Source organism: Lacerta agilis, chromosome 4 (genome assembly GCF_009819535.1).
Source record: "Lacerta agilis isolate rLacAgi1 chromosome 4, rLacAgi1.pri, whole genome shotgun sequence".
Taxonomy (NCBI): domain Eukaryota; kingdom Metazoa; phylum Chordata; class Lepidosauria; order Squamata; family Lacertidae; genus Lacerta; species Lacerta agilis.
Window position 1 is genome coordinate 32603938 of NC_046315.1, and position 24716 is coordinate 32628653.

Here is a 24716-nt window from a genome sequence, read left to right on the forward strand (position 1 = left end):
ACACTTTGGCCACTTAGTGTCCTGCCCAGACACTTACTCGTTTTATCGATTTGCAATTTCAGCATATTCTTATGCATGGATACTTAGAAGTAAGTCCCACTGAGTTCATCCTTCTTTATTTTGTGTGTGTGTGTGTGTGTGGCCACCGAGATCACATAACACCGGTCCTGAAAGACCAACATGTGCTCCCAGTACATTTCTGAGCACAATTCAAAGTGTTGGTGCTGACCTTTAAAGCCCTAAATGGCCTCGGCCCAGTATACCTGAAGGAGCATTTCCACCCCCATCCTTCAGTCCAGACACTGAGGTCTAGCACTGACGGCCTTTAGGTGGTTCCCTCACTGCAAGAAGTGAGTTTACAGGGAACTAGGCAGAGGGTGTTCTTGGTAGTGGACCCTGCCCTATGGAACACCCTTCCATCAGATGTCAAGGAAATAAACAACTATCTGACTTTTAGAAGACATCTGAAGGTAGTTTTTAATGTTTGATGTTTTGTTGCTTTGGGGGAAGACTTCTATTTTCTGAAGAAAGTTCCACACAAAGAAGGAAAACCTATGAATGAATGATGGGTGGGGTATTATTATTATTATTATTATTATTATTATTATTATTATTATTATTTAATAAAAGCAGCATAAATACAGTCATTTGCCAATACCATTCTAATCACAGCAAAAAGGGCCAGTCAATTGCTTTTTCTGTGAATTGACATTTGCTCCTAGTCAGCATTAAATGGCAGGTTTCCCCAGGAAAAGCAGCTGGGCAAACGGAAAACCACTTGGACCTGTGCCTAAAGTGCATGGGACAAGTGGAAACCTCTCAGACCTGTCCTTGCTGGACATGGAACAAGTGGAAGTGTGGATGAACCCTTAGTTCCATTATTTGTTAAATATATTTGTATTTTTTAAAAAAACAAACATACAGACTGTTCAGGTATTAAGCAGTAAATGAATATAATATAATAACAAATGAAGCCATTAGAAGTGGACATTATGGAATTTGGAGCACAATGTCATCAGTATGCCATAACATCTGAATCAAGTGTAGCTATGAAGACCTGGGCTTTTGTCTCCATCCCACAGAGTGCTATATGGAGGTGAGGGCCAATAAACTGAACTTGAATCTTGGCCAGATACTGTAACTCTGGTAAGAGTTACAGGCTTGTAAATTCTAACAGAAAAACAGCTTTAAAGTCACATACATATAATTCGTTACAATGTAGAACATAAGAGGTTTGACTCAACAACAAATGATGTATTAGTCTGTATCCAAAAGTTTTCAAAAAGTCGTTTTGTATGTAGAGCCGGAGTCGAGAGTCGATTCAAAGAAAGAACCCAGGACAGAGCCCTGTTTCAGTATGAACGCCTTCGTCAGCTAATGTGTGAGTTCATGTTAGTTAGTAAAGTACCAAGTGGTTCTATGTTTTTCAAATGTAGCGTGTCTATGCATTGATCGCTTCATACGTAGACGCTCATGAGTAGGATTTATTCCTAGTATTGAAATTTCTGGCCAGAGTTCTTGGTGGGCTTTTTTTGGGTATATTAATAACAAGAACTCCAATTTATCTAACTGTTGTGGAATGGGGCTGCATTCCCTCTGAATAGGCCTCCCCATCCCAAACCTGTGATGCATTTTTGTGTGCAGGAAATTGCATCATCAAAAGTATGTTTTCAGCCAAGAGTTGAAATCCTCCTAATGCTCCCATAATCTCTAAGCAGCTCTGCTGTTTACTTTATCTGCTGTTATTTCTTCATCAGCTGTACTGCTGGTATCTTGCAAGCTTCTTTAAGAATCCAGGGAAAGGCTTGAGTTCTGACACCCATTGTACGACAAATCCTTTCATTTGACGTATTTCCCCCCCAGCCCCATCAGATAAACTATATGAAGCCGTTAATCATGGTCAAATGATGCAAATGCTTCAGTCCATTTTCTTTCTGTCTCACTACCTTGTGTGGAAGAACTACAGCTCTTCAAATGCTTTTTTAAAAAATTCAGTGGAGCAGAATAGATCGATATTTTCCAAAGCTGTATAATGCTATGCTGTATAGTAGATGCAGGACTTTTTGAAAAAATTATACTAGCCAAATAACAGCTGTAGCAAACTTCATCCATTCATAGGTTTCTCTTCTTTGTGTGGAACTTTCTTCAGAAAATGGAAGTCTTTCCCAAAAGAGGAAAGATAAATACACACACCAGGCCCGTGCAGAGCTTGTCTGAGGCCTGGTGTGGGAGTCTGTGGTCAGCTAGGAGGCATGGGGCATTGGGGCACGACAATGTGAGTTTGGCAGACACCTGACAGTCTTAGCCCTCTGAGGCCCGTGGGAAGTTCACCTGACTGCCCCCCTGGCACGGGCCTGACAGACACACATACAGTGCACAAACAGGCAATAAGGATGCAATTTTTTAAAATAATAATCCAGGAAATTGATGTAAGGGTAGCTCAGTGCAGAAAAAAATGAAAATGAATTTACAGGAAGTAGGAAGAAGCCTTTAGGGAGGGAGTGAGTATGGTTTGTGTGTGCGTGTGTGGTGAAGGGCACTACAGCTGTGAACCTTGAGTTACAAATATACAAGCATTACTAGCTTTCTTCAAGAAATATCGATGTGTATGCATTGTACTGGTTCTAACTAAACCGTTTCAGTTTAGATACAATCTGCATACAATACTATTTACTCTGACTCCAGTGTGCTCTCAGTGTTGATATTGGAAGCAGAGTACACATGGTGCTAGCCACTGATAACGAGTTCCCTGTTTCCTTCTACATAACCACAATCCATATATATCCTGTAGTTTTTCAAGAAATACAACTGTTTGATATGTTTCCCCTCAAAGTGGCTTCAGTCCAATTTGAATACGTAAGCTGTGGTTATGTACACATTTTAGAGAGCCTTTGCATGTGCACAGTTGACAGTGCATGTGCAGATCACAGCTTCATTTAATAGGAGTTCAGGCGGCTTGGGGATTGCAGGCATAGGGAAACAGATCAGGTAATGTGCATCTTGTAAAGCTATCCCCACCCTTTCTCTGGTGTGTACAGCCATGTGAAAATGTGACTCTAAACACTTCAAGGGAAAACGACCTTGCTCTGTCCCAGGATGCTAGCACTGTATGTACATAGCCACAGATTCTAGTTTAGATTTTCGACTGGGATGCTACAACAGCAAATATTTTTTGAAAGCGGAATGATAATTTTTACTTTGGATTTGGAGCGGGTCACTCACATTGTAAAAATAAGACGTCATGTTGAAATACACCATCTTGCTAAACACTACGAACACCAGTTGAAATGGGGATTTGAGGTCTGGTGGTAAGCCCATAAACTGGACGTCACAAAATGACAAAGACTGACATTTGAGATAACGACTTTGACATAAAGAAGCAGGTGTGATTGAATGAACATACCTTTGAATGTCAGAAAATGCTTTATCTGGTATGGACATCAGCTATCTCATGGGAACCTATGCAAGCAAGTATTTGTCCACAGGGCTAGCGAAATATGTGGCATAGCATGTTATCAGAAAAACAATAAAAGGCTACAGTTGTGAGACAATGCTGTTTAGGCATGCCTAGAGCACATCCTAAGCTTTCTGTGCAGTGAGCTGCTCTTGGCATTGTGAATCAAGGTGGCCACAGCCAACTTGGCACTGCTAATGAACAGGACAAGACATGATCTGGAATCTGGCATTATGGATAGAATTTACCCGTGAAAGGGATGTTGCGTCAATTTAATGAAATTTGGACAAGTTCTCCTGTTTGTTTATTGGCACAATTTGCCTGTTGCATTTTTGTTGTTGTTGCAGTGAACAAATTAAAACTAGCACCACTACCAATAAACAGATATAATATAATATAATATAATATAATATAATATAATATAATATAATATAATATAATATAATATAATTAATATATTACAATAGCAATCTAGTAACCAGCCCTTTCTCTATGCAGAGCATTCTTGGAGTTGCAATATATATATACTGGGATTTACCTTGGAGTAAATCCCAGTGAACTCAGTAGGACTTGGTAGACCAGGATTGTGCTTTAAATGATGTGTCTACTGCTATTTTTAATCTACCCTCTAACACTGAATATGGATGGTCTCTCATGGACTGCTCTATAATTGGGGGACCATTCCCCAAGCATCACCCTCTGGATCTTTGCTGTTACTGGTACCCACCTTGTGGGTGATTTTATTGCAGAAAGGTGGATTGTATAAATAAATGAAACATTGGAGTATCTCAACAATCTGTCTACTATTCTTGACAAGTAGACTAGTATGCACAGCGCCAATTGCAGAGAGGGACTGAGGCTGCTGCTGCTGCTGCTGCTGCTGCTGGTGGTGGTGGTTAATGGCTTGCCAAAGGCAACTTAGTGAGTTCATGGTTGAGATTACGGACTTCTGGTTTGCAGTTGTTCATAGAGTTTAAATTGCCTTTGTGCCTCGCTTTCACTAGGCAATCACTGTTAAAGCAGAAGATGAAATGGAACAGGGAAAGTGTGCATAGCAGTGGTGTACCATGGGGGGGCACAGGGGTGGTTGCCCTGGGCACAAAACTGTTAAGGGTGCAAAATTTCAACACCTGGTGCTTCCTCAGTATAGCTGCGTGCTTCCATTGGTGGGTTGCATTGATAACGGCTTCTCCATGCAAACCTGGAAGTGACCTCTCCAGACAACGGAATGACTCTTCTTTTGTTATCTCTGCAGCTGCGATCTCCTGGGTGATGTGGTTGCCATTAGGCAGTTGAATGCACATGTGTACTCTGTCCATTTCCCCTCCCTCACACCCACCTACCCATCCGCATGGCCCCGGGCACTGACAAACCATGCTACGCCACTGGTGCATAGGCTTGTAGACTAAAGGTAGGAACCGAAGATACAGTCCCGATTATTCCCCTCCCCATACTGGGGAATGGTAATGAGGATTGTGCTGTCCCTTTCCAGCCAACTGATGCACCTGTCCTACCTCTGATGCCACTGGCTATTCATATATGGGTGCATAGCAATGGAAGTTTGTAGCACTGTAACTTTCAGGACTACCTGTGGAGGGTCCTCAGACCCATTGCAAAAGGGCTAAACTGTCCACTAGTGTATTGATTTTTTAAAAAACTGAAATGCAGCCCAAGGGAGTTGCTAATTTGTCTAGAGCAGCTGGAGGTGGGGAAACATTTGCACTGCTATTTGCCCCTTGGGGAGAAAGTACAGTTACCTATTTTTAACACATTCCCCTGTGCTATTCCCCTGCAGTCAAAATTGCCCCCCAAGCTGTTATTTTATACTGATTACAGGTATCTTTTTCATGTTTTGTTTCCACCCCCACTTCAGATCAGAGTGGGGGTGGAAACAAATTTCCACAACAAACTACAAACGAATTTTCTCCTTGCTTCTGACTTTTCTTGGAAGAGATTAGTGTTGTTCATACCTTCCATCACATGCTTTCAATGTAGTGGTCAACACAGACAGTTCCTGGTAGACTGTTTACATATAGCTGATTTAAGTCCTCTTAAGCCTAGCTAGATAACATTAATGACACGGCAATGGTGATTCAGCAACCTTGATCAAGCTGTTTTGTTAAGAAAATGTATGAACTTAAGAACTGCTTTGCTGGAACAAGCCAAAAAGTACATCCAGTGCAGCACTCGGTCTTCAACAGGAGCAGTTCAGGCATACTAGGAAAACAGGAAGAACAAAGGTGGTCTGGTTATTCACAGTAATTTTCTCTTCATGCTTAGGATGGCCACTTATTCATTTCACATCTATGCTTTCTATATCCTATGAAATACAGTGTTTTTATGCATTCCATCCCAAATCAACTTCACTGTGAATTGAGAACAAGAATGACCTGTCTGCATTTTGAACCAGGGATGTGTATGCAGCATGTAAGCTTTGAGAAATCAAACAAATGCTGAATAAACAGGTTGTTGGAAAGAGCCCTGAGATTCAAAGGCCCACTCAGCCATGAAGTTGAAATCCGCACTCAGCAATATGCAGTAAAATGAAGCCTAAGCCTCAATCAATCATTTTATTTACCATAATTTTCCATGCATAAGACTAGCTTTTTTTTAACTAAAAAAAGTTTAAAAGGGGGGGTAGTCTTATACGTGGGGGCAATCTCCCCCCCATTTTCTTAATTTTGAGTCCCCTAAAATACATGGAGGTATGTTATACATGGGAAAATGCGGTATATCTCACCTGTCCATAGTTAAAACCATGCTCAAGGCAGCTTACAACATATAAAAAATTGCATAACTACAAACATAGCAAAAGTAGTAATAAACAATAAACAAAACACCAAAAAGTATACAACCAAATGGAACAAATTACACCTAAGCACATAAGCAGAAGGATGAATCAATTTTATCTCCCCATTCAGAATGAAGAGAAGGATTCTCTTTATTGGGTTCTGTACTATGTTGGTTGCTGAACTGGGTCAACTTTTACATTTCCTTGAGAAGAATGTAACTTTGACATTACACGTAAAGATATGTCAGAAATATTGACTCTAAAGTTGGCTATGACTCTAGCAAAGTTATGCTGAAAACACGGCAGACACAAGGGCGTTCTGCAGGGCTAGATCAAAATTGCAGATAGAGAGCGAGAGAGATGGTGGTTTGCCTTTTGCAAAAACAAGAAGTGGGAACCTTTAACCTTGAGAGAATCAGTGTAAGATCAGCTTCTGTCAGCTTTTTTGTCTGTTCCGTGTTATGCTGCAATAGTCAAGCCCAGTGCTTTTTTTCCCCTGGGGGGACGCAGGGGTACGCATTTGTGAATCTAAGTTTGGCCTCATTGAGGGGCAGTATTTCAATATGAGTAGGAAAATGAGAGTACCCCTAAACATCTTTTTTTAAGAAAAAAAAAGCACTGGTCAAGCCATATCAGCTTATTTTCTCCAGGGCTATTCCAGAATGAGAAGAGTCTAACGACCATTGTGATTCTTTTTCCATTCCTTTTGAAAATGTGTGATTCTGTGTCTTTGATCATCTTTCTTGCCTGGTTGGGGAGTGGTGTGTGTGTCCGTGCGCGCTGAAATAAGCCTACTGTACAATGGTAAAATGAGCATTTGTTGTTCCATGCTCTTTTGCTTCAGGCATTGTTCACCACTTTCATTTGGCCCTCAGAAGTTTGCTTTGAAAGAAATGCAGGCTTTGGGTTGAAAAGGATTCCCCTCTCCTGTTTTATTGCATGACTTTATCAGGTCACATACTGCTTTGAATTTAAGTGGTCTATAAGCAGTTTGGTTTTTTAAAAAATAAAATAAGGAAGAAAGAAAGCCCACCAGATCTCCCCAAGAAGGGTGTCCTGTAGTTGTGGCATTACTACCAAAACAGCTCCGTCTCCACCACATCTCCATTGTATATCTAGTGGAAAGTAGGATCTCTTGAGACCAGTGTTTATTGACTAAAAGTCTGTTATGTACTGAGCTGAATCCTAGAACAATAGGATCCAGAATGCAGCAGTCTGATTGGTCTGCAGGAGCCACCCAATCCAGCTCCAGGTAGAAGTGAATCAGCAACCTGATTGGCCTGCAGGAGCAGCCAATCAGGCTTCTGGAGGAAGTGAATCCGCAACCTGATTGGCCCACAGGAGTAGCCCAGAATTAGCCAATCACGTGGGGCCCATTGTGTAAATAATGTATATATAGCAGATGTTTTGGGGAAAGATTAATTCACTGCTACTATGAGCTGAATAACGAGCATGAAATTCACACTTGACTCCGAGTATATTTCAAAGTCCAACGCCGAAAACTCCAACACCAGTCTATTCCTGTGATGGAGTGGTAGAACAGGGGAGCACGCCAACCTCTAAAGGTGTTAAACATAAAAATAAGTGCGAGCTCATTGGACAGGAGTTATGTTGCTCATATTTAGTCACCACGACACTTGCAATACAACATTCCATGCAGCGCCAATGGAAGTGTGTGCTGGAAGAAAATAAGCATTTTCCCTCACTGGAAAAGATTCTGATTTGCATGCTGGGAAAATGCAGTATCTCTGCAACAGTTCTACCTAGAGAGAGCGAGAGAGCATGTCCGGGTCTTGTGCAACAGAAATGAGTCATGGTGCATTTATTGTTATGAAGAAAACGCTGTGTGGAAAAGCCCTTAAAAAAGCACTAGAGGAAGAAGAAAAAACACTGAAGAGAAGTTCAAGGTGCAGATGTTCATTTCACATGAGGAAATGGCAACCAGATTTGTAATAAAATTTATTCTAAAGCTAGTGGCATTGTGGTGTTCTGCCTGGCTGATTAACATGTCTCAGTGAGCTATTATTACAGCCGGGGAAGACCATCTTTTTTTTCACCCTGCCTGGGATAGATTAGCTGCTGGCTGCTGGAAGTTCCTGATCTTTAGGCAGTGGTAGGGTTGATTGTGAGAGGAATCTCCTGAGTTTAGCCTGAGTCATTACATAGATTTGCCTGACAGTACAAGAGAGATTCCCTTACACATCATTTGTGGGGTTCCAGCAAGTTGCTCACTAGGTTAACTGTGTGGGCCTCAGGTACACCACACCCTCCAAGTGCCCCTATTTTTCAGGGACGTCCCTGATTTAGAGAAGCCATCCCGGTTTTTCATTTGATCCCAGAATGTCCCACTTTCCCTTAGGATGTCCCTATTTTCATTGGAGAAATGTTGGAGGGTATGGAGTTACCGGACCCCCGAGTCATCTAAAGGCAATCCTGCATAGGGAAGTATTTTTTTTTTTAAGTTTAACGTTTTATTATATTTTTATATATGTTGGAAGCTACCCAGAGTGGTAAGATGTGTGGAGCATAAATAGTAAAATTATCATTATGGAATGGGAAATCCATATTTTCATTGGAGAAATGTTGAATGGTATGAGGTACACTACTGCCAGAGTTACAAAAGTCTGAGAAGCATCGACTGAATATGTCCACGAATGCTAAACAACTCCATTTTAGGGGTGGCATGATTAATTTAATTCTGATATTTGCACACTGCCCAACAGTAAAACATTAAAGTTCAGTAACTGTCAATCAACAATCGTTAAAACTATAAAAGCAACATTACTGCTGAAATTGCCTGGGCTATTGAGAGGAATGATATCACACTTCAGAGCCTAGTCATACAGATAAGAAACAAATCTGTACCACTTGGGAATGTTAGTGGGAGGTGGCATGTTGGAACACTTCCCCCCATGTGAAAAAGCTTCTGCGTGTGGAAAGCTATCATTATTTCATTTATCATGTACATTTATACCTCACTGTCCTTCCATGTAGGAACTCCATCACAGAACTCTGTGGAGCTTTCAAGTGGCCTTTCGCCCAGGCAGGAGAAGCAGCAGCACTGCATGAAGGACGGGGCCGCAGAATGGCAGTTTTGGGCTCATCAGGATCGAGAAAGTGGAGGGGAGCTCAGGGGAGCTCAGGGTTGTGGCTGCACTACAAATGCACACACACCTGCGTTTCCACTACCACCAATCCAGAGTTGTGGGACAGCATCAACACACACCGAGTGGATTTGTATCACGTTTTAGTGCTTGTACCCAAGTAAAAAAATGTCACGTGGGAAGTCACCCTCAGATAAACAAAGGATTGTGGAGCAGCCATTAATGCAGCCTTGCTAGGAATTCAATCAGGATTAATTACATTAAGCAATTACCCCCATTCCCAGAAGTTTTGTTGTGCCAGACCACCATCCTGTTAAAACACACAGGCATCACACACTCCATACATCCCCCCCCCACAATACTGGAAACTGTAGTTTACCTCAGACAAAGCTACAATTCCAAACCGCAGTTTCCAATATTATTGGGATGTGTTTGTGCTTTAAATGAGTCTGCTCAGACTTCGCAGAAGGATTAGACAGTGGAGCAATTTACAAAAGGCAGATGCCATGTCGTGGGCAGTTTTAAATTGTTATGCTTTTGTGTATCGCTTTAGGTGATTTCACATTGGTGTAAGACTGGAGCCTTGATAAGCTCTGTTCGTCGAAAGGTTTCCATGCATATAAATGCATGGGGCTCACAACCACCGGATCTGACCCACAAACCTGCATTCATTCATCTCCATAAATTATATGCACATAGGCTTTCTCTGGGTTTACATGTGGAGTCTGGGAGCAGCACCAGTGGCCTGATCCTGTTCTCCCTTTCACATATTTGTACCCAGGGCTTCCCCCCCCAGCTGGAACTCAGTTCTGGCCCCTCTCAGATGGCCGCCACTGCCATTATAAGGGAACAAGGGAAGTGTCCATGGTGAATTCCCGCACCTCTTTTTCTAGAAACAAGCAATCTTTGTACCCATGATACAAACAAAACTGTACTGCCCTGTATTCTTTTCCAGTCGTAACATTATTGGGAATTTTTATGGACTTCTGGATTCTGAAGGAGGTCTGTGACTCATGAACTGAATGCTGGTGGCTTGCACAAGCTTGTCTTAATACCAACCCTCTTCTAAAGTTTGGCTTGGAAGCTAAATCTTACATGCCAGAAGGTCTTGTGGCAGAACTGTAGCTTTTGGCTAAAAAGCCTCTTTCATAGCAGAAAGTAAATCTACTCTTTGTAGATGGGTCCATTCTATTTTTCTTTTTTTAAATATAGGCACTGTCTAAACAAAAATAAAGGCTGCAGAAGAAACTCTACTGAGGAAGTGAAAGGGGCTAAGAGGAAGCTTGTAAAAAACAGAATAAATAGGTCAGCATTTATGGGCATCTTTCATGTCTAAAGTTACTGTCCAAACTGCTGACAACACTTAATGTAATATTAGAAAAGGGATACATTCTGCTAGCATCATAATACAAAATGGAAAGGCGTATTCAAAGGAGGCTATTTTTACTGTAAACCACCAACAGAGGAATTTCTTAGGAGAAGTGGTATATTTAAAATAGAGAAATGTTTAATCTGGCTCCTATGGCTAAATGCCTTCTTAACAAAATTTCAGAAACGTGTCACTGTATACTGAGGCTTATTCCACATAAATATATTGCAAAAACCACACCAATGACTGTGATGAATTTGGAGAGCATTCCACATACTGTGGACACAAATTCTATTTCTTGTGTTTCCCCTTGGTTAGATGCCATCTTTCTCCTCTTTAAACTAGAAGTCCAGTCTGCACTTATTTCTGCTGGATTCCTGTTTCAAAACACAAGAATTGCCATAAGGGATTAAACAAAGGCCATCTTTCTTAGGATTCCTTTCTGACAGATACAGGTAGGTAGCCGTGTTGGTCTGCCATAGTCAAAACAAAATAAAATAAAAAATTCCTTCCAGTAGCACCTTAGAGACCAACTAAGTTTGTTCTTGGTATGAGCTTTCATGTGCTCTAAGGTGCTACTAGAAGGAATTTATTTTATTTTATTTTGTTCTTTCTGACAGAGTCCAGCAAGATACGGTACCTTTGGAAAGTTCACAAGGAAGGCACAATGGTGACAATTACTGTTAGTTTTTTTGCCCAGCATCTGATAAATATACCAGCTTCCTCTGAACACAGAGGTCCTATTTAACTTTAATTCCTAAGTTCAGAAGTGAGTGTAGATCATTATGTAGCTAAAAGTGCAGCATCCATGCACAAGAGGGAGGTATCAGGTTGGGGGGGGGGGATAATCAAAAGCTTTCCAGAAGTACACACAAACACATATAGCTTTAGGAAGAAATCTGCTGAGTGGGGACATCAAGAAAGCCAGGTGAGGCCTGAATGTGCTCAGTGGCTGATTCATTGTTGGGTTGGGGGGTTGTTGGAATGGAATGGAGTATCCTAACAGAGGGCATGGCTGACAGAATGGAACCATGAACTCTGCACTGTAATGGTTTGTTGCAAATCTCACTTGTCATAGGAAATCTTCACTGATCATGTTTACTTCCAATGAATTATTTCTAGCAAAGCGTGTTCTCCTTCCTAGAGAGCACGTGTTGCGGTTGGGGCCTAGCAAGACACCCTGCTGGAGTTGTGGGGCGGGATCTAATTAGCTAGCTAGGATACTGATAGGGGCTGTTGGGGTTGTTGGGGAGAATAGCATGTTGCAAAGTTTGATAGACAGCTCAGGGGTTATATATTCTAGGCGTTCGCAGCAACTGCCCCTCTTTGCTGCGTGCATCGGATCTCCCACCCGTCCCCCCCCCTCGGTATAGGTGTGTGCTTTGACCTTGCTATGCCTGTCATGGGGTCGTCTGCTTTGTGGCAGGGGCCTGGTAGGAATTTTCCCAATTGGCAGATTGGCTTTGGCCATTGGGTTTTGCCTACTGCGTAGCAATTAGTCACAACTGTAAGGTTGGCGGTTAGGCATTGGTTATTCAATTGGTTGGTGGAGGGGAAGTGGTTGGCCGTGCCTGCCCCTCCAATGCTGCTGCTGCGCAGGGGAATTCCGTTAAAGGAATCCAGGGGCTCTCCATGCTTGTCCGTCCCTTGGTCATGGGTTAGGGCCACGCTAGGGCCCCTGGGAACATTAAGGGAGAGGGAGGGTCTTGGCCGCCCCGTCCCCAAATCCTCTCCTCTAAGTGTTTTCCCCTTTGCTGTCTTCCACCAAGCGGTTGGAAGTCAGCCTGTCCCCTAGATGGGACTTATAGTCAAACCAATGCCTAAGCAACCACTCACATGTTGTAATTTAATAAAACAGTTGTGGCCAAAATTTTATGCCATTAACCTTAACAAAATTTCTGTGTCCGGTGTGAATCACTTGGGGGTGGGCTTGAGGACCTCTACACGCAACTGATTGACTGATATTTTAGAATACGTTTTGTGTTTTACTGAATGTGATTTCACTGTTGATTGATGATGTTCACAGACATTGTATTTTTTCTGAATGTTGGCAGAATATATATTTTGCAGATTTAAAAAAAGTGGACAAAGAAGATGAGGAAGATATGTTGAAGTGCCCTTCCCTTTCAGAGTATTTGAAACAAAAGTAGTTTGTGCTACCAAATGTTGAAACAGGAACTGAAAAGAAAAGCTCTGAGCTTAAAAGTATGCAGAGAACACCTGGAATCTACTGGTACTTTTCACTCAAGATGTCAGAAGTGCCCTGGGCAATTTTATGTTTTGAATGGTTAAAATGATATAACACATGGGGCATAAAATGGAAAACACCAGGCATCAAATAGTAAAAAAAAATAAACAAATATAACACGTGGTAGTAATGCGGAGCAAATATGTACTGGGTGTGCCATTTCAGATTCATCAGGTCCTCCCTCAAAGAGGGCAGGTGTTGCGGTGAGACTTGGAAACCGACACCCTGTGTTGTGGGTGGGTACGATTGGTCAGCCACAACACCCGATTGGAAGGCCCCTCAATGCTGGGTTTAATCAGACCAATGGGGTGCAGTCCAAACGGATTGAGGGACCTATTTATACCCATGCACGTGACCCAGAGCTTCCTCTTTCGGTGTGTGCATTCGGAACCTCTCCCTACTTTTAGGGCTGTTGCACTTGACCTTGCTATGCCGCCATGTGTCGTCTGTCACTGGGACAGGGGCATGGCAGGAATTTTCCCCACTTGGCTGACTGGCTGTTGCCATTCGGGTTTCGCCTGCCACGTAGCAAATCGTCACAACTTGTAAGGTTGCGGATAGGCCCTGGTTCAGGTGACAGGGATGGGAGAACTGTCTCACCATCCCTATGTGAAGGGTATTCCATTAAAGGAATCCAGGGACTCAATGGTTTGGTCAACCCCTGAGAGGTTGAGTGTGCCTGAGTCCAGGGGGACATTTGGGTGGCGGAGATAGCCTGATCCCGGCTTTCCGCTTATCTAGGTGTTCACCCTTGGCTGGAGGAAGTGAATCTGCAACTTGATTGGCCTACAGGAGTAGCCCAGAATTAACCAATCACGTGGGGGCCATTGTGTAAATAATGTATATATAGCAGACGTTTTGGGGAAAGATCCATTCATTTGCTACTATGAGCTGAATAAAGAGCATGAAATTCACACTTGACTCCAAGTATATTTCACCCACCATTTGTGCAAGCAAAGTCTTTATCGTTTGTTTCAATTTAGTAAAGAGGAGGAAGGGCAAAAGGTCTGGAATCAGGCACAACAGCCTCAGGGCCCAATAATCCTTGATGTTAGACTGTACAGTTGGTATTTTGCTGTGGCAGCAGTTTGTGAAACAATGTTTTGGCTGCATATACACACCTTGGCTCGATGTCACGCCCTCCCCTCAGCTGTCCTTGAAGTCGATACAGGAAGATTGCTTACTTGGAGAGACAATGCCCCTGTGACTCTGGACAAATAGAAACAACAGAGCATGTGCTTCTCCAGTATCTTTATTATAGAGACATTTGTACTAGCCACATCTTACCATGACTGCGTAAGTACCCAGGGCGCACAGGACAATTCTATACCTCCCTGCTGCTTTCAGGTACCAATTCTGCTACAACATACAACATTGCTAGATGATGACCTGTGCCACAAACTAAATGTAATGAGCACTCACATTAGAGTGTTCTGTAGACTGATAGCTATAGTCTTATATATACTAACCTTTTATGCTTTTTTACTCTTGTCTAATGCTCCTAACCCTTTTTTAAGACTCTCTTAGCTTCTTTGGGATTCTTATAGACTTTTATATATGCTTTCTTTTTTAACCCCCCCCCCCCTTTTTAAAGTTTCTTAGATTTTAAATGATTGTACCCTTCCCTCCTTACGCTGGTCTACTACGACCGTAATAAAGATTTGTTTGTTTGTTTGTTAAGGGTGTTGGGAATCGCATCTCTGTGAAGGGTAAACTACTATTCTCAGGAGTCTTTGGGGAGGAAAAATGTGCTTTCATCTGTGAAACCAAGATTTACTCTAGTGGAATTGTTGATTCCAGTAGCATTTGAAGTTCTCAGTATGCTGAGAGCAGGAAACAGACTGCTGCCTGTCTCCAGTAATGGGTGGTGAGCATGGCTGTCAAGTTTCGGATTTGAAAATAAGGGATCAGCAGCCTCACCTATCCCGGGGACAGTCACATGGCAGTGGTGGGCAGAGCCAGAAGCAAAAGTGGGTGGCACTGGTATGAATGCGCGCAGTAGGCTTACTGTATTTTGGAAATGCTGCCCGTGGGCTACAACGCCTGTAAGCGCGGGAAATGGCTCCCGCTTGCTTTGAGGCTGCAAGGAGGCGAGGTCTTCCCAGTCCCTGGCCAGCAGGGGGAGGGAGAGGAGCTGCTTCCTTTGAAAAAACGGGAAATTAAAGGGATATAAAAAATAATGATAGCAGCGGGAAACTGCTTGAAATAAGGGAGATTCCCGGGGAAAACGGGATACTTGACAGCTGTGGTGGTGAGATAGTGTAGGAATGAAGGAAAGTGTTTCCTCAATTTGGGTCTCCAGCTGTTTTTGGACTACAGTTCCCATTATTCCTGACTACTGGTCCTGCTAGCTAGGGATGATGGGAGCCAGTCAACTGTGGTGAATCCTTCCAATTCCTTACAACCTCACCAGTTCCCATTAACCAGGAAAACTTTGGGCTTGTCTTAGCGTAAGAGGAATAAAATGAGCTGAGTCTCATACCACGATAACATACAGAATCGAAACATAACGTAAGCGAGAGTGGGAGAAAAGCCCCTGTGCTGAACTTCCCCATCATTCCTAATTCTTTCTGGTCGTTTCATCATGCTTAGTATTGCATAAGAAGGCAGTGGTTTCATGACACACGTTGCTGCAGAAAGCCAGATAACCAAGCAACACATGTTTTGATGTACAGTGGTACCTTGGGTTAAGAACAGCTTAGTTTATGAATAACTTGGATTAAGAATGCTGCAAACCCGGAAGTAGGTGTTTTGGTTTGTGAACTTTCCTTGGAATAAGAACAAGTTTCACGCCTTGGTTTAAGAACGCTTTGGTTTAAGAATGGACTTCTGGAACGGATTAAGTTTGTAAACCAAGGTACCACTGTAATATGAGTGAAATCTGCATCTTTCAAGAACTAAAGCTCAAGAGGTCTTTTCAGGTGACAAATGCAGGGAGACAGAAAGCATGTAAAGACTGGGATCATATTAAAGGGTAACTTTCTTAATGGGAACAATATACTTGAAGTGTAGGAAGGTTCCTACGAGGCAAGACACAGCAGTAACAGCAAGAACCATTTTTGAACTACATAACTGGGAAATGGGCAAAGCAACTGCTTATATACATTCCTGAAAGCCTGGGCCACTCCCACTCTCAATGTGATTGGCTGTCTACACTTCCAAACTATGAATCAGCAGAGGCCTAAATTCTGAAATGTTCTGTGATTGGACATCATGTATCAAATCAGAACACAGGAGCTCAGAATCCTTAGTCCGGACTAAAGCTCAGGCAAACACAGATCACTGAATACATAATAATACTTGATCACAAGGGCGTACGAAGTGGGGGGTGGAGAGGGCGGTTCGCCCCAGGTGCCACTCTGGGGGTGGTGGTGACAAGATGACCCCTGCCTCCCCCCAGCTGTAGAGCAGCCATGGGTGTGCGCAGTCAGTATGGGCACCACTCGCACAGTATCCGTATGGGCTGCTGCTCTTGTGCGCTATCCATACGGGCGTCCATACAGGCGTCTGTACGGGCTACCTCTTGCATGGCGACCATACGGACACTGTGCAAACGGTTGTACTATCTGCCATTTCACATGCTTCCTTGGAAATGCTCCCCACTTTCAAAAAGAAAGGTCCAGAGACCCCTCTTGGTGCTTAAGCTTGTAATATGGAGCATGATTTTGATGTAAACATGAATTCATGTTTTGGAGGACTGTGTCGCATTGGGCGGCATATTAGAGCCACCCCTAAGATGTTGCCTGTCCTCGAGCAGATTGTTTTATTTTATTCAAATTCCATCCCAGCTTGCAAATTAGGAAAAAACAGTTCACTTGTGACCCACGTAGCCCTTGAAACCAGGCCATCACACCAGGAATGCCCCATAGGAATAACGTGGGACTTAGTAGGATCAAGATTCCAGGTTGATGAGACAAGGAACCTTACAGGGATTTCAGCCAAGTGTGAAGTTTATTCAGTATGCTCTGAATAAGACAAAATATATTGACAAGAGGTGTGACAGAATGTTTACTTCTAGTATAGGAAGGAACTCTAATTTCCCAAGAAACAGCCACATCTCACGTTTAAAGTTCATTTACGCTGCTTTAACACCCATGGCTTTCTGCAAATAATGCTGGGAACTTATCTCTTGCAGAACTATACTTCCTGGCACTCATTAGACTCTACAGTTCCCAGGATTCATTGTGAAAAGTCATGTGTTTTAAATGTATAGTGTGGGTTTGAAGGTACAACTTGACTCGCCCCCCCCATGGGGCCTTATTTATTCCATAAAATTGATACTGATTGCAAAAACAAACAAAAAACCCTCAAAGTAGTTTGCAAAGAGAACAACGCAATAAGATTACAGTGGTGCCCTGCTGGACGAATGCCTCGCTAGACGAAAAACTCGCTAGACAAACGGCATTCGTCTAGCGGAAGCTGCCCCGCAACACGAAAAAGTCAATGGGGCTGCTTCGCAAGACGAAAAATTTTCGTCTTTTTTTTTTTCCCTTTTCGTTTAGCGGAGCGCGGCTGTCATTGCCGCTTCGCTAGACGAAAAAACCGCTAGACGAAAAAATTCGCAGAACGAATTATTTTCGTCTAGCGGGGCACCACTGTATTGGTAAAAACAGTTTAAAACAAAATATATATTTAAAAACAGCTACAAACATCAGCCTTCTACATATCTGGGTAGCCTTGTCTAAACAAAAATGCTTTCACAAGGCACCAGAAAGAGAGCATAGTGCAGGTAAGTCCCAATCTCAATAGTTATAGCTATGTGCAGTTCCATAGCTTGCTTACAGTATTATTTTGATCAAGGACATGATGTGCTGATCATTTCAGGTGTTGCATAGCTCTGTGAGAATAGCTTTTATTCCTAAATTGATCAATAGGAGTACAGTGGTGCCCCGCTAGATGAAAATAATTCGTTCTGCGAATTTTTTCGTCTAGTGGTTTTTTCGTCTAGCGAAGCGGTAATGACAGCCGCGCTCCGCTAAACGAAAAAAAAAGACGAAAATTTTTCGTCTTGCGAAGCAGCCCCATTGACTTTTTCGTCTTGCGGGGCAGCTTCCGCTAGACGAATGCTGTTCGTCTAGCGAGTTTTTCGTCTAGCGAGGCATTCGTCTAGCGGGGCACCACTGTACTCAGCTCTGTGAGTTGAGAAGGCTTTGATCCTGGGTACAGTAATTGAGAACAGAGTGTGCCTCTGGGTAATTAAGACCAGTTTGGGGAAGGTGAGTCATAGCTGCAGTGATGAGGAGCCAGTTTATGCAGTCCGGGGTTCAAAATGGAACCGGGAAGACTTTGACCAATGTTCCTAGTAAGTCATAGGCTATCAGGTCCCCCACACAGGCAACCCCCCCCAAAGAAACATTCACAGTATGGGACGGCATTAGTCAGCAGTCCACATATGTTGTTGGACTACAATCCCCATCATCCTTATCCAGCTTAGCCCATGAGAACGTAAGAAGAGCCTGCTGGATCAGGACAATGGTCCATTTAGTCCAGCATCCTGTTCTTACTGCGCCCAACCAGATGCCTGTAGGAAGCATGCTAGCAGGACCTTAGCGCAGCAGCATTTTGCCCACCTGAGATTCCCAGCAACTGCTATCCAAAAGCATAATGCCTCTGAGGAGGAGGTGGAACTTCTTCTTCTTCTTTGGTGACCACTCATAGCCGAGTGAGATTGTCTTCCATGAACACGGTCTTAACAGTGAGTCTGTAAGTGACCGTGGAGGCCAATTCTGGATCCACATGTCTTTCCACAGTGGGGACATAGGTTTTTGGGTAGGAGTTGACCACGGTGAGGCTTCACCAAGTGTGCCTTCCTCTTAGCATGTTTCTCCCTTAAGTCCTGAGTTCGAGCGTCTTCAAAGCCCATGACACCGTTGGTAAAGGCTGTTCTCCAGTTGGAGCTCTCACAGGCCAGTGTTTCCCAGTTGTCAGTGTTTATACTACGTTAAGATTTGCCTTGAGAGAGTCTTTAAACCTCTTTTGTTGACCACCAGCATTACGCTTTCCATTTTTAAGTTCGGAATAGAGTAGTTGCTTTGGAAGATGGTAATCAGGCATCCGAACAAAGCAGGTGGAACATAGCTATCATTACTAGTAGCTGCAGATAGCCTTATCCTCCATGGATCTGTCTAATCTTCTTTTAAAGCCATCACCGCCTCCTGTGGGAGCGAGTTCTGTAATTTAACTATGTGCCTCGTGAAGAAGGACTTTCTTTTATCTATCCTGAACCTTCCAACATTCAGCTTCATTGGACATCCATGGGTTCTAGTGTTATGAGAGAAGGAGAAAGGCTTTTCCCTGTCCACTTTCTCCATGCCATGCATAGTTTTATAAACTTCAACCATGTCACCACTTACTCACCTTTCCTCCAAACTAAAAAGTCCACAATGCCACACCCTTTCCTTGTAGGGCGGTTAATTCATCCCCTCAATCATTTTGGCTGCCCTATTTTGAATGGTCAGGGATGAGGGGATGAGGGAAGTTGGGTCCCTAACAAGGTATGGGGATCCAATATCGAAGAAGGGTTGGCGTATGCTGTATGGCTTGTCACACCAGAAATGCTGATTTAGGACAGAATTTCCCGGTTTGTACTGCTCGTTTACAACAGTATAGTGGTTCTGCAGAATGCCAGGATTGCTTGGGAGTTTATGAGATCAAGTAACAGTAGATAATATGGGAGAGACATCTCCCATATTGAATACTCACCCCTCCACTGGCCCAAAGATGATTTACCAGTGAGGTGTTGTTACCCCCCTATTGAGGAGGCTAACATGAAGCTTGGGATCTCCATTATTGAAGGGCTAGGGAGGTATGGCGGTGGGGCTAGATATCACTACGGGTGAAGGGCTTTGAGATGCAATAATGCTCGAACCCCTTCCAATCTACGCCCCATCCTGAAGGACGAGGGTAGGGTGAGCAGGGATTATCCACCTCCGTCATTGGTGCTGTGCAATGCCAGGTCCATTGGCAATAAAACCACCACCATGCGTGACTTCTTTGTCTCGCTGGGGGTTGACCTGGCTTGCGTGACGGAGACCTGGGTGCGGGAAGGTGAAGTAGTCTCCCTACGTGAGATAGCACCCTTAGGTTTTTCCGTCCTCCACCAATCACGGACTGTGGGTCGGGGGGGAGGAGTAGCATTGTTAATCCGGGAGGGTTGCTCTTTCAGAGCTCTGCCAGTACCGGCGATCTCCGGTATTGAATGTGTTGGTCTTGTGTGGGGTTCCAAGGAGAGCTTGGCTGTCTGGCTGGTGTACCGACCACCCAGCGCACCAGCGGCCACCCTGTCAGACCTGTTGGAGGTGGTGGCGGGCTGGGCCTTGGAGTTCCCAAACCTACTGGTCTTGGGAGACTTCAACGTCCATGCCGATGACACTCCCTCCTCACAGGCTCTGGACCTAGTGACCTCCATGGCGACACTAGGGCTCTCCCAGTTTGTTTTGGGCCCCACACACCAAGCAGGCCACACACTGGATTTGATCTTTGGTGCTGGCATAGATGTGATCATGCTCCCCTCTGTGGAAGTGCCATGGTCTGATCACTACGCTCTGAGAGCCAAGATTGACTTTCCACTCCTCCCCTGCTTGGGTGGCGAGCCTATTTTGGCTCGCCCGCGAAGGCTGATGGATCCAGATAGATTCTGTCAGGCTTTGCGGGACCCTGCTCCCCCTGGCGACTCATTAGATGACCTTGTCAAAGACTGGAATAACCGACTTTTGACGGCCATTGATGAGATCGCACCTAAGCGCCCTCTGCGACCCCGCCGAAACCGGACCCCTTGGTTTACTGAGGAGCTCCGGAAAATGAAGCGGGAGCTCAGACGGCTAGAGCGAGTATGGCGGCGTGCTCGCGACGGAGCCTCAAGAACATCTTATAGGATGCTTATGAAAACCTATGAGATGGCAATGAAGGCGGCAAAGAAGTCTTACTTCTCAGCTTCCATTGCATCTGCTAGCTCTCGCCCAGCACAACTCTTTAGAATAATTAGGTCTTTAACAACCCTAGAGGGACAACCAAATTTAAATACAAATTCGACTCATAGCTGTGAGGCATTTGCGAGCTTTTTTGCGGAGAAAGTCTTGCTGCTCCGCCGTGACCTCCCTGCCAATTTGGATACAATAATGGAACTGGAGGCCCCTCGACTGTCCTCGGGTCCAGTATTGGACCACTTTGATCGGATACTCCCTGCCGATGTAGACAGATTCCTCCAAGCTGGAAGGCCCACCACTTGCCCCCTTGACCCGTGCCCGTCTTGGCTGATTAGAGCGTGTCCAGACGAGGTACGGGCCCCTCTGGGTGAGATCATAAATTTGTCCCTTGGCACGGGGACTTTCCCACAGGAATTGAAGGAGGCAGTGGTGCGTCCGCTCTTAAAGAAAACATCTTTAGATCCTTTAGATCTATCCAATTACCGCCCAGTTTCGAATCTTCCGTACCTGGGTAAGGTAATTGAGAGAGCGGTTGCTGAACAGCTTGGCGGATTTCTGGATGAAACATTGGCTCTGGATCCGTTTCAGTCCGGCTTCCGCCCTGGTTATGGGACCGAGACAGCTTTGGTGGCGCTAACAGATGATCTCCGTAGACAGCTGGATCGAGGCGGTTCGGGCCTGCTGATTCTTTTAGATTTGTCAGCAGCCTTCGATATGGTCGACCACGATCTTTTAGACCACCGCCTTGCCGACGTGGGGATTCAGGGCACAGTCCGACAATGGCTGCGCTCCTTTATCTCAGGTCGGGGACAGAGAGTGGTGCTAGGGAGGGAGTTGTCGCCGCGACACTCCTTGGTGTGTGGAGTTCCGCAGGGCACAATCCTTTCCCCGATGCTTTTTAATATCTTTATGCGCCCTCTTGCCCAGATTGTCCGGAGTTTCGGGCTGGGCTGTCATCAATATGCTGATGACACCCAGCTTTATCTGTTGATGGACGGCCGCCCTGACTCGGTCCCAGACACACTGGCCAGGTGCTTGGAGGCTGTGGCTGCATGGATGCGTGGGAGCCGGTTGAAGTTAAACCCTTCGAAGACAGAGGTCCTCTGGCTGGGTCGGGACGACATGGGGTTGGGAGGCCAACTCCCATCTCTTGCGGGGGCCCAACTAGTGCCAGCGCCTTCTGTCAAGAATCTGGGTGTAACCTTTGATGCCTCTCTTTCTATGGAGGCACAGGTTGCAACCACAGCAAAGGTGGCATTTTTCCATCTCCGCCGTATTAAACAGTTGGCCCCCTACCTCTCTCGCCCTGATCTGGCCACAGTGATCCATGCGACGGTCACCTCCAGACTTGATTATTGTAACTCGCTCTACGCGGGGCTGCCCCTAAGACTGACCCAGAAACTCCAGCGGGTGCAGAATGCCGCGGCGAGGCTCCTTACCGGGTCTTTGCCGCGGGACCACATTCATCCAGTGCTTTACCAGCTGCACTGGCTCCCGGTGGAGTACAGGATCACGTTTAAGGTGCTGGTTTTGACCTTTAAAGCCCTATGCGGTTTAGGACCCTCGTATTTAAGGGACCGCCTCTCCTGGTATGTCCCATGTAGGACCTTAAGGTCCTCAAATAATAATCTTTTGGAGGTCCCGAGCAACAAAGACGTTAGGTTGGCCTCAACTAGGGCCAGGGCCTTCTCAATATTGGCCCCGACTTGGTGGAACAGCCTATCACAAGAGACCAGGGCCCTGCGGGATTTGGCATCCTTCCGCAGGGCCTGCAAGACGGAGCTGTTCCACCTGGCCTTTGGGTTGGTTTCTGTTTAATATTTATGCTTCATCTTTTATTGGTGGGATATTTTGAAATTGAGACCTGCAGTTTTAATTGAATTTTAAATTTGTATTTTAATCTGTTATTTTAAATTGATCGTTTTTATGTTTCTTGCTGTGATTTTAATTGATGTTAGCCGCCCTGAGCCCGGTTTTCTGGCTGGGAAGGGCGGGGTAGAAATAAAATTATTATTATTATTATTATTATTATTATTATTATTATTATTATTATTAGTCACTTGTTCAACATGATGGGTTTTTCCTTGCAATGCGCAATCACAAGATGTGATGTCAGAGCCCATCTTCTCCCAAAATCAACTGTAGAATCCAGAAGTTCTATAGCTGGCATACAGGAATTCCAGAGCAGACTAGCTGAAGTGGAAAAGGTTACCTGAAGGTGGACAGAAGGAATACCAGCACTGCCACAATATATGAAGTCATCAGATAATTCAATTATATTCTATTTTTGTTCGTATGTGTTTGCCACCCTTCTCCATCCTCACAGAGATTTAAATTTGCACACAGTCGACAAATACTCAGTCTTTGCAATTTGCACAAGGATGGCTGCATCATTCTGTGTTAGCGAAAAACCAAGGCAAAAGACTAACAAAGGTAAATGTGGCATAGGCTTTTGCGGGACAAATGCAACCCGACAGCTGATGAAATGGTCTCTGGCACATGAAGCTTGTGCCACAATATATCTATTAGTCTTTAAGGTGCCCCAAGAGCCTTTTTAATAATAATAATAATAATAATAATAATAATAATAATAATAATAATAATAATAATAATAATGCTATGAATTCTAATAACAAAAATGTAAAAAATCCCACTCTTTTGGAATCTTTTAAAGATTTAAGTTTCATTTCTCTTCCCTGCCGTACACTCGAAACAATTAATTGCACTTATTCACTTGCAATTCAGTGCTCTGCTTGTGCTAATATCAATCACCACTGGGGCAAAGGCTCTTGTGGCACTTTAGTATTTAGTATATTTCTTGTGGGCATAAGCCACAACCAATCTGTTGGTCTTTAAGATGCCACAAGATGCCTTTCTGTTCTTTTTTCACTGGTGAAAAGTTTGTCTATCATTGAAAAGGTCACACAGGAAGTGTGGCAGAGTGCCCGATGGCGCCAGTTCCTTCACCCTGGCCACAAGATCCTTGTTCCTCTTTCTCTCACCTTCCTGAAGTGTGATTTCATTTCCTAATAGGGGCTGAAAGGTTGTGAATGATGGCTGCAATGAGAACATCTTGTTCTATGGTGTGTACGTGTTTTTTGTTTTTTTTTACAACAATGGCAAGAAGTTGTGAAAGTCTCTTTTAAGGCAATGTGAAAGATTCAGAAAGAGACCCAGATGGTTGCATATAGAAAACCTGTGTGAGATGGTCATTTCGCTACCACCTTCTAATACTTCCAGAATTTCAGAATAGAGAAATTTCATGGTGTTGTAAGTTGTCAATTCATGCTCTACTCCCCGGATCTGGACCACACACACTTCTTATAAAGGAAAGAGATCAAAAGTTCAAAACAGGAGTTAACCCTCGATTGACCTGGCAATGAATTATTAGCACAACATAGGGTGAGTTCAGAATGTGCACACATACCTTTTATTTAAACATTTTTATAATCCTTTTCTGCCATTATTATTGTTATTATTATTTATTACTTTTTAATGATGTATATGTAATGTAGCTTAGAAGCATAAAACTGATTATATGAGCCCTATACACTTCCATAATTACAATTCATAATTAAAGTGTACAATAATTCAATTCCATTAAAAATTTCAATATATATATAAACATCTGTAAATAAAATGTGCCTAAAAACATTCCCATTAAATTGTTAGAGATTTCAGAGTTGCCTACATGCAGAAATGCAGCTGTCTATCTCCAAGCAATTAGTAGTTGGCAGAAAGCCCAGATCTGCTCTCTCTCAGACCCTTAGCAACGACCTGTGATTGGTCAATGAGTTCCTAAAGACTGAGCTCTGTGTGAGAGCT